This window comes from Alexandromys fortis, unplaced genomic scaffold (assembly GCF_014885135.2).
Source record: "Alexandromys fortis isolate MF-2015 unplaced genomic scaffold, M_Fortis_MF-2015_v1.1 scaffold_67, whole genome shotgun sequence".
NCBI lineage: Eukaryota > Metazoa > Chordata > Mammalia > Rodentia > Cricetidae > Alexandromys > Alexandromys fortis.
This window is the reverse complement of record NW_026067945.1, coordinates 5619203-5633282: the sequence shown is the minus strand read 5'-3', so window position 1 is coordinate 5633282 and position 14080 is coordinate 5619203. Positions and strand designations below refer to the sequence as shown.

The 14080-nt window shown below is 44.6% G+C and overlaps 1 long non-coding RNA gene across 2 annotated transcripts in view; it reads left to right on the top strand.

The window, feature by feature from the left end:
• Positions 1-11096, top strand: part of LOC126505955 (uncharacterized) — a 46882-nt gene extending 35786 nt beyond the window's left edge. Inside the window, exons 2-5 of one of the 2 annotated variants that reach the window (XR_007593030.1) lie at positions 7688-7797; positions 7898-8029; positions 8274-8877; positions 9119-11096. This is a non-coding gene — a long non-coding RNA (uncharacterized lncRNA). Of the gene's footprint in view, positions 1-7687; positions 7798-7897; positions 8030-8273 lie in introns of both variants that reach the window. The other variant, XR_007593029.1, reaches the window with a different exon arrangement.
• The last annotated feature ends 2984 nt before the right edge of the window (positions 11097-14080 follow it).

The window sequence follows — 14080 nt, the reverse complement described above, 5'->3', positions numbered from 1 at the left end:
AGCAACAATATATAATGCCACACAGTAAATATTTGAAATGCCCTTTCTAACACTTTAGGACTTGGAATTCAAATACCTGTACATTGTTGTGTATTGTTGGAGCCCATTTGTTCATTCCCGGCTGCTCAGTCCTGAAATAATTACTCAGAAACTATATTAATTAAATCACTGCTTGGCCAATCACTATAGCATATTACTAACAAGCTCTTACATATTAAATTAACTAATTTCTATTATTTTATGTTTTACCACTAGGCTTGTGGCCTACTGGCAAGGTTCCGACTGGTGACTTGCATCTTTCTCTTCTGGCAGCTCCGTGGCATTCCCCTGACTCTGCCTTCTTTCTCCCAGCATTCAGTTTAGTTTTCCCCACCTACCTCTGTTCTGTCTTTCACAGGCCCAAGACAGTTTCTTTATTCATTAGCCAATAAAAGCAACACATATACAGAAGGACTTCCTACATCAGTTGTGCATATAGTAATATTGTTTACAAATGAACTTACATAAAATGATTTATAATTACACTGAATTATAATGTATATTTTGCTATAACAACTTTGAAATAATATTTAACTTTTGTAACACGCATATATGATGTTGCCATTATAAAAATGTGTTATACTAAAGCAAAACATATATAATAAGAGAGGTTGGCAGGGGATGTTGTGATCTCTCTATATGTCCCATGCAAACTTTCTATCTACCTAAAACTCTACACACACACACATTGAGATGAAGCCTAAGGGCCTAAGATTTCTAACATGTTAAGTGTAGACATTCAGTTTCAGTTAATTTTTTGAAATGAAGCATTGGTAAGTATGGGGAGGGGAGGGGTGAAGAGGTAGGACCAGCAGAATATTTTCCTCTCCTTTTTACCTCTTCCATGTTTCTATTGTTATTCAAAACACATTAATTTTGAAAAGTAAGTATCTCTATTACATATTCATAGTACACTAAAAATATTGAAGCCATGTGGCTTGGGGGCGTGGTTCAGTGGTAGAATAACCTCTTAGCATGTGTAAGGTCCTGAGTTCAATATCCAGAACCCAAACAAAACAAAGGAAACCACTACAAAAGGAGAACCCCCCAACTTGAGGGATGACCCTGAGGTTATAGTCTCATGTGGGACCCATTTTTAATGGTGAACTCTTGGTGTCCTGTGTTCCTGTTACATTAGGAACACCTTGCATAGGAGTGGCCCACTTGGTTAGGAAGTGGAGGGTGTGTTCAAAAACACCAGGTTTCCCCCTCATAATGTCTCCTCCCTTCCCTTCAGAGCAACATAGTTCCCTTTGTCCCTCACTCTGAAGTGCAAGCTCTGCTTCTCTAGTTTGCATCCAGAGGTCACTGAGTTGAGACCGTGCTTGAGAAAAGGCACAGAAATGAAGGACGCATCATCTCACAAAGCAAGGGAGAAGGGAAGGAACAAAGGAAGAAAGGAAAAGAGGAGGGAGGGTAGGTGAAAACAACCATGAGGGATCAGGCAGGAAGCTGGTACAGCTTCCGGTGGAAAGCCGGATCTTGAGAAAGAAAGGTAGGTTGCAATCAGACTTTCTAGCAAAGGACAGAGCTGGATTCTTTTTTCCTGATCTCCATGTCAGCCTTGGATGGAGCACTACACAAAGAAACTAGTTCATATCTGCTACCATTTTCTGCATTCCCCTCTGCCAGGTCTGGTAGACACATTAATCATTCCGAGTGTCCATCTGTGTTCCTGTCATGCGGGCTGCTCCCTATGGTCAGCAAAGCAGCTGACAGGCCAATGCCAGACACTTGGCTGTTTGGGTCGTGAGTGGAAAGAGGAGTTGTTTCTCTTTGCGCAGATTTTAATGTTCCCTGAATCCAATTTGCACTCACAGAACACGACACTTATGCTCAGAAAGAATGGAGCAAAGTCAACTCCATTTGACTTTCTTGTTGAACTACTATAGCAAATGTTTTAAATATTACCGGGCAATAATCACATATACATATACACGCACATACACACACATGCATTTGAGTCAATTGGTAGTTACTGGAACAATTTGGTTTTCACCTAAGCAATTAATGGATATTTGGTTTTTAACACAGAACTGCAGAGTCAGCACCATCTGAGTTCCTCCTGGGCCCCAGCACCTCTCTACTTCATAATCAGCTGCCACCAAACATTCAGCACAAGAGCATTTGAAAGGCCCATAGGAGAATACAACTGTGAACTTTGTTATAAGAGGAAGTTTACTAAGATATGGAGTATTATTATCACTGTGAAATTTTGTGTAGGGTACACGGTACTTCCCAGACATTTCCCCACTGAATTATTGGTTCCACGTGAAGTTCTCAAAGAACCAGCAGTGCTGAGATCTTTCCGGATGATGTAAACATCTTTAGGTGCTGGAGGCTGCTGGCTTCAGCATCCGATCGGTAGATGATGCCACTATTTGTCTTTAGAAGTGCACCTAGAAAGTTTTGGTCCCATTTCTACAAATGAATCATCAATATCAGAGAGTAAATAATATATTTCAATGCTCTGCATTCTTCTTCAGATTTTAGACATATCTTTGCATCATCATAGCATGTGAAGTTTGTGTGTATATGTGTGCCCAGTGCATGGGTGTGGTAAGTGCCCGTGGCGGCTAAAGGAAGGTCTTGGGTGTTCTCTCTATTATTCTCTTCCTTATTCTTTTGACATAGATCTCTCACCGAATCTGGGGCTAGGCCAGCAAGTCCCAGTGTCCTCACCGTGCTGGATACTTTATACACTTTATCTGACTTTGGGAATCAGGAATTCCATTTCACAGGGAAGATAATGATATTTAAGGAGGTCCTAGCTTCATTGTTTTGTTGTGACTGTCATGAGTAGCAGCAATAACTATACTTGCCTCTGAGAAATTGCTCTGATTTTGGAAAACACGACTTTAAGAATCTTTGAATAATTTATCAATTAAAAACTACCAGCACTCTTAGGCTAGAGAGTGCAATTTTCCACTCAAGGCTAATGGGAAGTTTTTATGAAGAATACAGGTTAGCTTTATCAAAGCCTTTAAATATAGAAGTGGACCTATATTCTACTTGTGACTGGAAAATTATTGGCTTTAAATTTCAAACATCTATACCTTTGCTTTTTGATACAAAGTCTCACTGTAACTCTGGCTGGCCTGGAGCTCAGTATTTAGACCAGGCTGACTTTGAACTCACAGAGACCCACCTGCCTTATTCCTCCCAAGTGCTGGGATTTAAGGTGTAATTAAAAGCTTGACATGCTTAACTATAGTTAGGTGCTGGCAAGATGGTTCAGTGGATTAAGAGACTGGTGACCAAGTTTGAAAAGCTGTTTGATCCCTGGAAACCTACATGGTGTAAGGAGAGAACCAACTTCCCCAAGTTGCTCTCTGGCCTGCCCATGTTTCTTGTGACTGTGAACATGTGCACGCACACACATACACAAATACATGTAATAAAAAGACTGTAGGCACCCAGAAAAAAACTGTCCACAGTTATGCGTCTATATTTTCAGTGTCAACACATGGCTACCTTGGTTCTTTAGTCAATCAAAGGTGTTTCTAGTATTGTTATCAACACCTTTCAAGTTAAAACAGCCTTAATTTATGAGACAGGAGAAGTGTGACAATAAGAGTACATGAGGGGACTGAAGAGATTGCTCAGCAGTTAGCTCTTGCAGAGGACCTGAGTTTGGTTTCCACTACCCATATGGCAGCTCCAGGGGATCTGATGCCCTCTTCTGGTCTCTATGGGCTCTTGCACACGTGCAGTGCACACACATTATACTCATACAATAAAACAAGTAGATAATTTCAAAAGGCTACCAGGTTAACTGGGAGTGGTGGTGCACACCTTGAATCTTAGTACTCAGCTGGTGGAGGTAGGAAGACCAAGAGTTCAAGGCCAGATTCAGCTGTACAGAGAGTTTGAAACTAGACAGGGCTCCATGAGATTCTCTCCTAAACAGCACAGCAAAATAAAACAAAAATAAAAATGAATTATGACAAGACTTTGGATCCTGAGTTACCATAGTATTGTTTTCCTTACGCACAACCATCATACTGTATAGTGTGCTAATTCCAGAAGCAAAATTCAGCACAGACATCTGGATCCTAAGAGTTATGAGAGTACAAATGATGGGAGACATGGAAGCTTCCACAAATCCAGAAGTCACCCTTAGGTAGTATTTGATAATATATATATCCATCAATAACAAAGGAGGAATTCTCATTTGAATTCCATATTCCCAGGTGTGGGCCTCAGTTGCCATGTTGATGGAGGTGGGTCTTGTATCTTATCTGTTGCTTTCATTGGTTAATAATAAAGAAACTGCCTCGGCCCTCATAGGACAGAAAATTAGGTAGGTGGAGTAAACAGAAGAGAATGCTGGGAAAAAGAAGCTGAGTCATTGAGTCGCCATGATTCTCCCGCTCCAGACAGATGCAGGTTAAGATCCTCCCTGGTAAGCCAGCTCGTGGGCTACACAGAATATTAGAAATGGGTTAGAACAATATGTAAGAGCTAACCAATAAGAAGCTGAAACTAGCCGGGCCAGGCAGTGTTTGAAAGAATACAGTTTCCATGTAATTATTTCGGGCATAAGCTAGCCACGCGGGCAGCCGGGTGCCGGGGACTCAGCCCCGCCGCTCCTATTTCAACACCATGTTCTCACACTCAATATTTAAACATATCCAGTTCACTCAAGGGGATTAAAAACAAGGACACTTTCTTTGAGAAAGAAGGGATGTGTGGGACTGCGGCTCATTTAACAGAGTCTGCACAGACGGGCGGCTCGATTAATTTTACTTGTTGAGATTGATATGTGCTTCCTATGGAAGGTGAAGTGACTCTCATCCGTGCCTTTAGAGCCCAGCGAGCTCCAGAAGTGCCATTGCATATGGCGCCTCTTGGAATCAAAGGGCTTCAGTGGACCCTGTATCAATCTTTCAGCCCCAGCATCTCCACATCTCCGCCCCACCTACAGCCAGTGCTCACATATGCACTGTCGTCACGGGAGGGATGGAAGTTTATTCTGCATAACCAATTTGTCCGTTGGCCGCTCTCTGAGTCTGCCAACCAGGTTGCGAATTCTGATGTCGACACCTGTCCATTTGGAACACGAATGGAAACAGCCACTCATTTCCTAGAAACCATCAAACACCCTGTCTGCGAACAACAGTTCTCCCTTCGCTGCAATATGGGCAAGACACGAATGGGTCACGCAGACAGATACTTGCTGATCAGATCCTCCAAGTCTTTCAATGTCCTTGAAATTGATAGTTTCATATCCCTTCAGTACAGTGCAGTTTGGGGCAAGCCACCATCTTAGGCGTGTGTTGTGAGCGGCTGAGACTTCATCTTTGTTCTGGAATTGAATCTCATAATCAAAGGTCGCCAGAGTTGCTAATGAGACGCTAAAGTCCATGGGCGTTTTCAGGTGGCTTTCAAAATGATGTTCTCCCTGTGGAGATAGCAACAAAAGTTATGTCCAACCACATTTCAGTTGGATTCTGAAAAGTATGCATATTTTCAGACAGGATCAAGGGTATCTCTACTGCATGGATGTGTGTGTGCACATTTGTGGATATGTGTGTGTGTTCTAACATTTGCGTGCTGCAGACCTCTTTGGCTCTTCACCTTGTGCTCAGCTTTCTGCCCTACAGAGCACCGTCCTGGTCTTTGTAATGGGACATCCTCCCGAATCTTACGCGGCAAATATTTCAGTCACTGCTGCCAATGACTTGCAGATGACATGTCACCACCGAAGTGAACTTTCAGAGCAGCCTGGGCCCTGCCTTTGGGAGCCCCTGCCTGGCAGAGGCTGGGGACTAATGTGGGTTTAATGTTGTCATGAGCCAGGCAGCTGAGCCGGGTAACAATACGAGTCTGTTGGACATGTCTTCTGGGTTGTCACGTTCAATTTGCACATGACCTCCTGGCCAAAAAATGAGAAAGAAGTGGTAGAATGTGGGACTGAAAGCTCATATTATTGCTTTGACAGCTTCACTCATCTTGAAGTAATGCAAAATGCAATTTATATTTATACACTCTGACCTCCTGCACAGGGAGGGAAAGTATCTAATGATGGGCCGAGGTAGCGGAGGAAGAAACAGATCTCAATGCAGCTGGAATTTGTCTACGTTCCTGCTCTTCAACCGTTCAATTACAGTCCAAAGACAAATGAAGCAGGGCCAGTGTGCTGGTGAGGTAGTGACACAATTATTTTATAGCGACTGGCTTCTGGCTCTGAGTCTTGGCAAAGGAGGCTACCGTGCGCCTTATTGCACTGGAGACGGATAATCTGCTTGCTCCCAGTGGACAAAGGCCCTCCGCTTGTAGGTGTGTCATTATGCCCATCAGAGAGGAGAGAAGACACCAGCCAGCCAGTGACACTCCGGGTATGCACTTGGAAGTTCTGGAGAAAGGCTGACACGTTAATCCTATTAACCAAGATAAATCAAGTCAGGCCCGGTGGTAACTGGGGCATGATTCACTTTGGAGTGGAAATAGGCAGAAGGCAGACAGCGTCATTTTCTATTGTGCATCAGGAAATTTCCTGGCTTTTACGTGTCCCCAAATAGCTTCATTTGGAATAGAAGCCACCAGCTAACTGGGAGAATAAGGGTATTATTGTCCAAATCTTCAGCTATGACCTGAGTGTCCCAACCAGTGCTTTAAATGAACAATGGTTCCTGTAAAAGTTGGCCTCCTGGGGTGGGGGAGAGAATTCTAACTTTTCCTAAGGATAGGAAAGGACAGTTTCGGTCACCTACACAAAGCTGGTGGTGCTGGCGGAAGAATGTCAAACTACCACTTTGGGTTTGCATCAAGAGCCTTACTAGAGATCCAGAGATCAAACTTGAGAGATAAACACAGAACTGAGAACTGTAGCTGACAAGGTGGCCCGCGTGCTGTACGGCTTTTCCCCACGCTGCTGTTTCCCCCTTCTTTAGGGGATTAAAAAACTTCTGCTTAAGTTTTCCGAGACAGCACACTTTCCCCTACTGCAGCTCTGCATTGCCTCTAACAGGCCACTTCTGATGTGGAATGCTCAAATCTCTCTCTCTCTCTCTCTCTCTCTCTCTCTCTCTCTCTCTCTCTCTCTCTCTCTCTNCTCTCTCTCTCTCTCTCTCTCTCTCTCTCTCTCCCTCTCTCTCTCCCTCCCTCTCCCTCTCCCTCTCCCTCTCTCTCTCCCTCTCCCTCTCCCTCTCCCTCTCCCTCTCCCTCTCCCTCTCTCTTTCAAGCTAAGCACAATGGACTCTCTGTTGAGGAATATTGTATAACTCCTACTCTCAACAGAATCCTTTTGGTTTCTTGGTGTTATCAGTTTAGGACACAGGCTTTCCCATCCTCTAGAAGAAAATCATCTGCGGAGGTCAGCTGGTCAATTTCTCAGCTTTCCTGGGTTTTGACACTATTGATTTCAAGTTCTTAGTATCTTCACAGAGTTAGAAGAAGGTAGTGTGTGGTGGATATGAAGATAGAGAGGTACAGGGGGGCCAGACAGGCATGTTTATCTCCATGGGGACAGCCAAAAGAGATGTACTTATGCACATTGTATGTACATCGTATGTAAGACGTACACTGTGTGTAAGGGATGTACTGTACATGAGAAGGTATGAGGACCAGTCAGCAAGCCAGAGGGAGGAAGGGCTATTTTCCTGGACGGAGGCAGTCTCACACTCTCTCTCCCTTTGGAACTCAGAAAAGGAGTTCTGGGATTGGAGCGAGGACCTAGAAGTTGGGAAGAAACCCACGACAGGGCAACACCTGCTACATGCTCCCTGTATGGCCAGCACATCCTTTGCCCAAAAGGTAAAATGGTAAAGTAGTTTGAGAAACTCTTGTTTGCCTCCCCTCTCCCAGTCTGAATTGTCCTCACTGACCAGAGCTCCCAATTCTCCTCCCCCACCAGGTGGTATTACTCCCATCGACTTCCTAAACTCTTCAGGTGTTGAAGACACACGCACAATGTCTGGGGGACTCTGGAACCCACCAACACCCTCCCTTAGAGTATCCTAGAGTGACTTCTGAAGGGGTTGGCCAGGTAAGAAGTGGCTTGGTTTCCTAAATGCATCAGATTAGTTGTGGTCAGGTCTGTGAATACTGAAGACAGCCTGGGACTGTACCTTGTGGAACACACTGCCAACTGGGGGGGGGGGGGGATGCAGGCTAAAGGCTGAGCACTTCCTGAAGCAGATGAGATTTAGAGGGCTTGTCCACACCATATCTTTTCAGGTACCTGATGGGCCACAAAACTCGTGCACAAATCTTCCTTTCTTTGTTCCCAGGGATATGGAAATAATTTTTGGACAGTTTGACTCCCTGAAGAAATAGATGAAGCGGTTTGGTAACTAAACCAGGTGAAAGCTCTCTGGATACTGACATAGGAATCACTTAACATTTTTCTTTCCTTACGTCCTTCCTCAAGCCCACTCAGACCAAAGAGTAAAATAGGGGTCCTTTATCTGAGGACTGCTTCTCAACAGAGTATAGTTGGCAGTTTTGTTGGTCCAGAACTTTCTCACAACCGAGCTCCTTATTCAGGGCGGGACATAGGTCAGGATTGAGATCTCTGCTCCCGGGCTGTCTAGGGATGCTAGTTCGCTACCTGAGGTGCTGCCTGTGGAGCAGCTAGTTCTCTGTAGCCGGCCCTGCAGGAGTTAAAGCCCCAGACAGACAAAAGCGAGGCTGCCGCAGCTCCTTTTCTCGGCTGTCAGTTGCAAATAGAACCGCTGCCCTCTGTACTTTAACTCCCGACAGAAAGGGCATTTTATTACAGGCTATGACAAGTTGTAGGGAGACCGCGGAGAACTCAATAAGAAGAAGCGGCGAGTGGAATCAAAAACCCTCGGAATGTTTGGAAGACTGAGCGAAGATGGCTCCAAATGATAGGTGTGGGCAGGACTGGAGGTCGTGGCTGCGGGCTGGGCGGGGTGGGAGCCGCGCGGCGACACTGCCCGCCCCGGAGGCACGGGATGCACCCCTGGCCTCCGGCGGCCGTGCTGCCGACGCCCAGAGCCGGCGGGCTGCCCCAGCACTCTCTCGGTAGCCGGCAGCTGCAGCTGGTTGCCCCAGAAAAGGCTAGTCCTACCCCTTCCTCAAATTTGCAACTTTGTGTGTTTTTCATTGGCAGGCGGGAAATGGACGCTTCCCTCTCCCGAGATGGTTTCTTCCTGGTCCTCTGTGAGAAGCTGTCTGCCTGCGATCAGCATTTTGCAAACTTCTACTAGACTTTATTAGAGTTTTCCCCCACCTCTCTTCCTCTGAGTTCCCCTCTTCTCACGAAGTTAGCACGGGAGGGGGAAAGTGATACCAGCGAAGGGAAGAGACATATTCTCTGCCCCTACCCCGCTTGCTGCTTAGTAAAGTGGCCTCAGTCTGAGCTACCCAGGGTCTCTCTAGGAACTGCTGTCTGAGAGAGGGGGAGCATATCCTCCTCCCTACCCGCCCCCAGCAATTCTGTAGGTGCTTTTAACAACCTCTCTCCCGGTGCAAAACAGTGCTGCGTAGAAACTGTGCAGACCGGTAGAACTGCTCTTCCCTAAAGTGCGGTAGTGGGGACCCCTACTAGAAAATAAACACCCCAGCTAGGGGTGGACCTTATAGAATTCAGGTTGATTTGAGGATGCCCCCTCAGTTGGAGAGTGCTGGAGAAGGGACTTGCGAGGAACCTTGTAATACAAAAGGTGAAATATGTTTATCACAACTCCGTGCTCAGAATCCTTGCCAAGAAAGGCAGAGTTGGTAGTTGTCAAAGCCAGCTGTGCCTCCTGCCCCCCCCCCAAACTCATTTGCTTGAAGGGTCCAGCTCAGCTGAAGCCCCAAATAGACAAACAGTAATACTCAGGGCACTGTGCAAATGGTTACAAAGAAACTGCAGCTCCCTCTCCCTCTTAAAAAAAAAAAAATCCATGGAAGTAAAAGCACGAGCAATCTTAAATAATTCCATAATCGAGACAGAAAGAGCAGATACACTGTAGATTCATAGCTTAGGGCACAAATGCTTCCAGGCTTCCTGTGTCCTGCTTGGTAAAAAAACAAACAAACAAAACTAAACTTAGCTGAAGCTTTTAGGTTCTTCTTTAACTGGAGAAGTGGTAAGAATCATAGGTTTTAAAAGTTTGTGGTTTCAAAAAAGACCAGATCTTGGAAACATTTTGCCAGATTCCCACCCCTTGCAAACAAAACAGTGCCTTCTAACTTTGTTTTCTCAACTTTCTTTCTCAAATCACCCCAAGTTTTTTTGGTTTCTTCTTCTTCTCAGAACTTGATGCGTTTTCCTTTGTTTCTGTGGAAGTGTTTCTCACTTGGATAAATATGAATTATCTGTACTCTCCCTAGAGCTTTGCCACTCACTTGAATCAGCGTGGAGCAGATCCCCACCTCTAAGGTCTGACAACGGTCGGTTGGAGAAGGTTAGAAGGTTCCTGTGGCTAGGGCTGAGTCTGAAACAATGCCCTGGTTATCCATTGTGTGCTGAATAACTACCACAGAAATAGATATTAAAATTAAATAGCCACAAAACTAAGAGGGTGGGGGTAAACATACCACAAAACATGATTTTTACTAACAAGGAAGTTATAAGGTGAATGAATGTAAAGGGTGCTACTTCTTCCTCTGCATGGTATAAGACTAGCGATAACTGGACCATGAAGAGAAAACTTTGCTTCTCTTCTCCCCTGTTATTTTGTTAGAAATCTTTCAGAACTGAACAAATGCAGAATGTTTGTTCTCAAAAAAAAAGTGTGCTTACTACTGCCGAATAAATCTTTAAAAGGCTGTGGTTCTTCTCATTAAATAAGTAGCATATGAAATAATTTTTAAAAACTCTGTCAAAAAAGTTCCTTCAATATTTTGGTTTTGAAATGGTTGTGAGGGGAACAATGTAAACGAAATTACTTCCTCGGCATGGTCCGCGTAAAAGTGAATCCTGAAATATCACAGAGAGGAACAGGGGCCATAGAGCAATGTGAGCCAGGCTGGGGTTGTACTCCCTGACCCTCTGTGCATCTAGGAAAGGCAAAGGGGCACCTCCCTCTTCATAGTTTTCCTTCCCTCTTTCAATATGGAATCTTGTTTCAATTGATGCTTCAGAATAAAACTCCAGTGCACTTTAACATCCATGGACTTTTTTATTTTCCTGTTTCTGTCTATGCGTTGCGTCCTTCTCTCTTCCTGTAAAGGACAAACGGTTGAAAGAGGCATGCATCTGAGATTTTTCCTCAAATCCTTCTAGAAAGGAAAGAAATGGGTGGTGGTGGTGGTTAAGTCAGAGACTGTGGAAGCTTGTCAACAGTTATGCCTCTGGGAAGAAAATTCGTCACTCCATGAAGAAGGGTCACCTACAGAAAGTCAAAGTAGGAGCCATCCTTGTAAACGAAATGGCTCTTGCTGAGGAGGTCTTACCTCGGGAATTAGATGAGCAGAAGAAGCCATTGGGAATTATATGATGGAAGCAGGAAGTGGGTGACTTTGTAAACTTGAATCAATGAGTATGGGAAAACTCCCAAGATGCTCCCTTCACCCCAACCTTTGCAAACATTTCAAACATCTTGCTGAGGCCCTGGAAAAATGGTCCGCAAGGGAAGAACAGCCCCTCTAGAAAAGTATAGATGGTAAAGGAGTTGGGGGGGGGGCCCTAGTTTTTGCAGTCTTCTTCTCTTCTGAGATTTGGAATAACAAACTCAAGTGGTTGACCTCACCTTGTCTATCTTCCTTAGCAAACTTGACATCATGGAAGAAACATGACTTGTGAATTATTAAAGAGGAGCTGGTTGACTTTTAACCCTGGGTGCATTGCTCAGACCCCATTACCTGCGCATTTATCGGGGGAATGTGTTACAAGAATTACAGGGTATGTAAGCCATAAAGAGGAGAGGAGAAAGCAGAGGTAAGAGGTTGTAAAAATACCAGGGAAAGCTGGGTGTATATCTAACCATTCCTGACACTCAAATGGATGAGTAATATGTTTCAGAAAACTAACTGTTCCTTTAAGAAGTATGTGTGTGTGTGTGTGTGTGTGTGTGTGTGTGTGTGTGTGAGAGTTTCTATGACCAAGGGGAAAGAGGTGAATTCAATGATTCAATGAAAGTTTAGCCTCTTTACTGCGACTTCCTCATCTTCAGTTTTGTTTACGATTTTAAAACTCCACTTACTTTAATAAATTCTTAGCTTTATGAACAAAAAAAAACGTATCAAGGGCTCTTCATACTCCCCCCCATCTCAGATACAACTTCTACTTTCATTCAGCATAAGCACTTCTCAAATGGCGAGAAACATTGTGCACTATAAAACAGGGTCTATAGACAGACATTTCCTACTGCAAAAATGGTAGAGAATTCAGAAAGTATCTCATTTGCACAACCGATAAAATGATACATATCAGTAGAAATCATCCAGGCTTTCAAAAGTGTGTGTTGTATACTAATCAAGCAACCATTATCCGGTGGGGTTGTGTTTCTGGGCAACTGTTGATGGAATAAAAGAGGAAAGGATTCATCAGATATCGAGGATGCTCTTTCAAAATTAACAAGAAAAAGATGCACAGTAAGCTAATAATAAGAACTGCTAATAAAAACTATCACCATTACTGTTTGGTCCTCTGGGTACCAATTTGTGTATCCTGTTGCCAAGGCGAAGGTAATAATTGAATCTATCCTAAATCTGAGTGATGGAGTAGTCAGAAATGACTCCAGCTGACAGAAGAGCCAGGAGGCAAGTGATGGATACTATTGTCTAGACGTGACCCTCCATTAACACTACCTATCAGCATCTGGATCCTGTCACTGGTCCCCATGCTAGAGCCAAGAGGGCTGCCTGGCACAGTCCAAGCTCTTCCAGGGTTTCTAGGCTGTGCTGAACCCCTCACCATTTGAATGGTGTAGAGACTAAACCCTGTTCCCTCCTTCTCCATCTGCCTTATTGCCCCTCTCCAAACCCATTGTTTGGCAGGTGATGGCAATTTACTCCTTATCTTGCCTGTTTACGAGGGATTTTTAAAATTAATAACAAAGGGAGAAGTGGTATTAATATTAATTAACACCATAAAATGAAACAGTTTTGGGATTTCACCCAGTGAATCCTCTCAGTCTCTAATTGGAGCTTTGGAGAAAGGGGAGGAGGAGGAGAGGGGAAGGGGAGGGAGGGAAAATGTGTGTGTGTGTGGGGGGGAGATACAGATGACCTACTGGGTGACAGGCACAGGTTGGAAGGGTGACATTTTATTGTAAGCCTCCCAATGAAAGGAAGAAAAGGAAGGGACCAGTCAATTTAATGCAGGGACCAAGAGTGCAAGAGTGTTGCTAAGAGACAGAGATGCTGGTGAAGTTCTACCACAAGCCCTACTCTGACCTTATGCAAATAGAGGCGGCCAACTCTTTGTGGAACGGCTGAAAATTCCACCCCCTGTGTCACCAATACCTGGCATCGAGCCTTTCATTCAAAGGTTCTCTAAAAACACACACAGAGGATGTGACAAAGTGTGACACATTTAGGGGCTTTAACACTCGCACACACTCGCAACTCACAAGAATATGGGGGATAGTAATAACAGTAATACATTTTAAAGGGGAGTGGTGGTGTCTCCAGCAGATCATCCTGAAGAACTGTCACCCATCTTTACCTTCTGTCACCGGCGTCTTCCTTTAGCTAGAAAGTAACCTGAAGTTTCAGGAACTGCCCTTTCCTTGCAGAAATAGAAGCCTGTTAAGAATTGCAGTACTGCCATTAATTCACACCCGGAGGAGTGAGGAGGGATGGCGCGAGGGTGGGTGGATAGAGAGCGAGAAAGCTCAGTGCAGACAGTTTATCCCCGCCCCCCCAACCAAAAAGGAGGGGGGGAGAGAAACGTCCCTTCTACTTTATCTGCCCACTCTGCAGGACCAGATGATATTTTCAAAGAAACTTGGGGTGTTTTAGGAAGTCAAACAGTTGGAGAGTTCACACCCCATAGGCTGCCACCCAGTGAGCTGGTGACACCGTCTAGCAGCCGTACAAAGGTCTTGGTCATCTGGGAAAAGCAGAGAAGGGTACCTTTGAGAACTGACCCATTTGCCTCTGTTCGGAGCCCTCCAGCAGAGGGGTGTGCTCTGCTCCT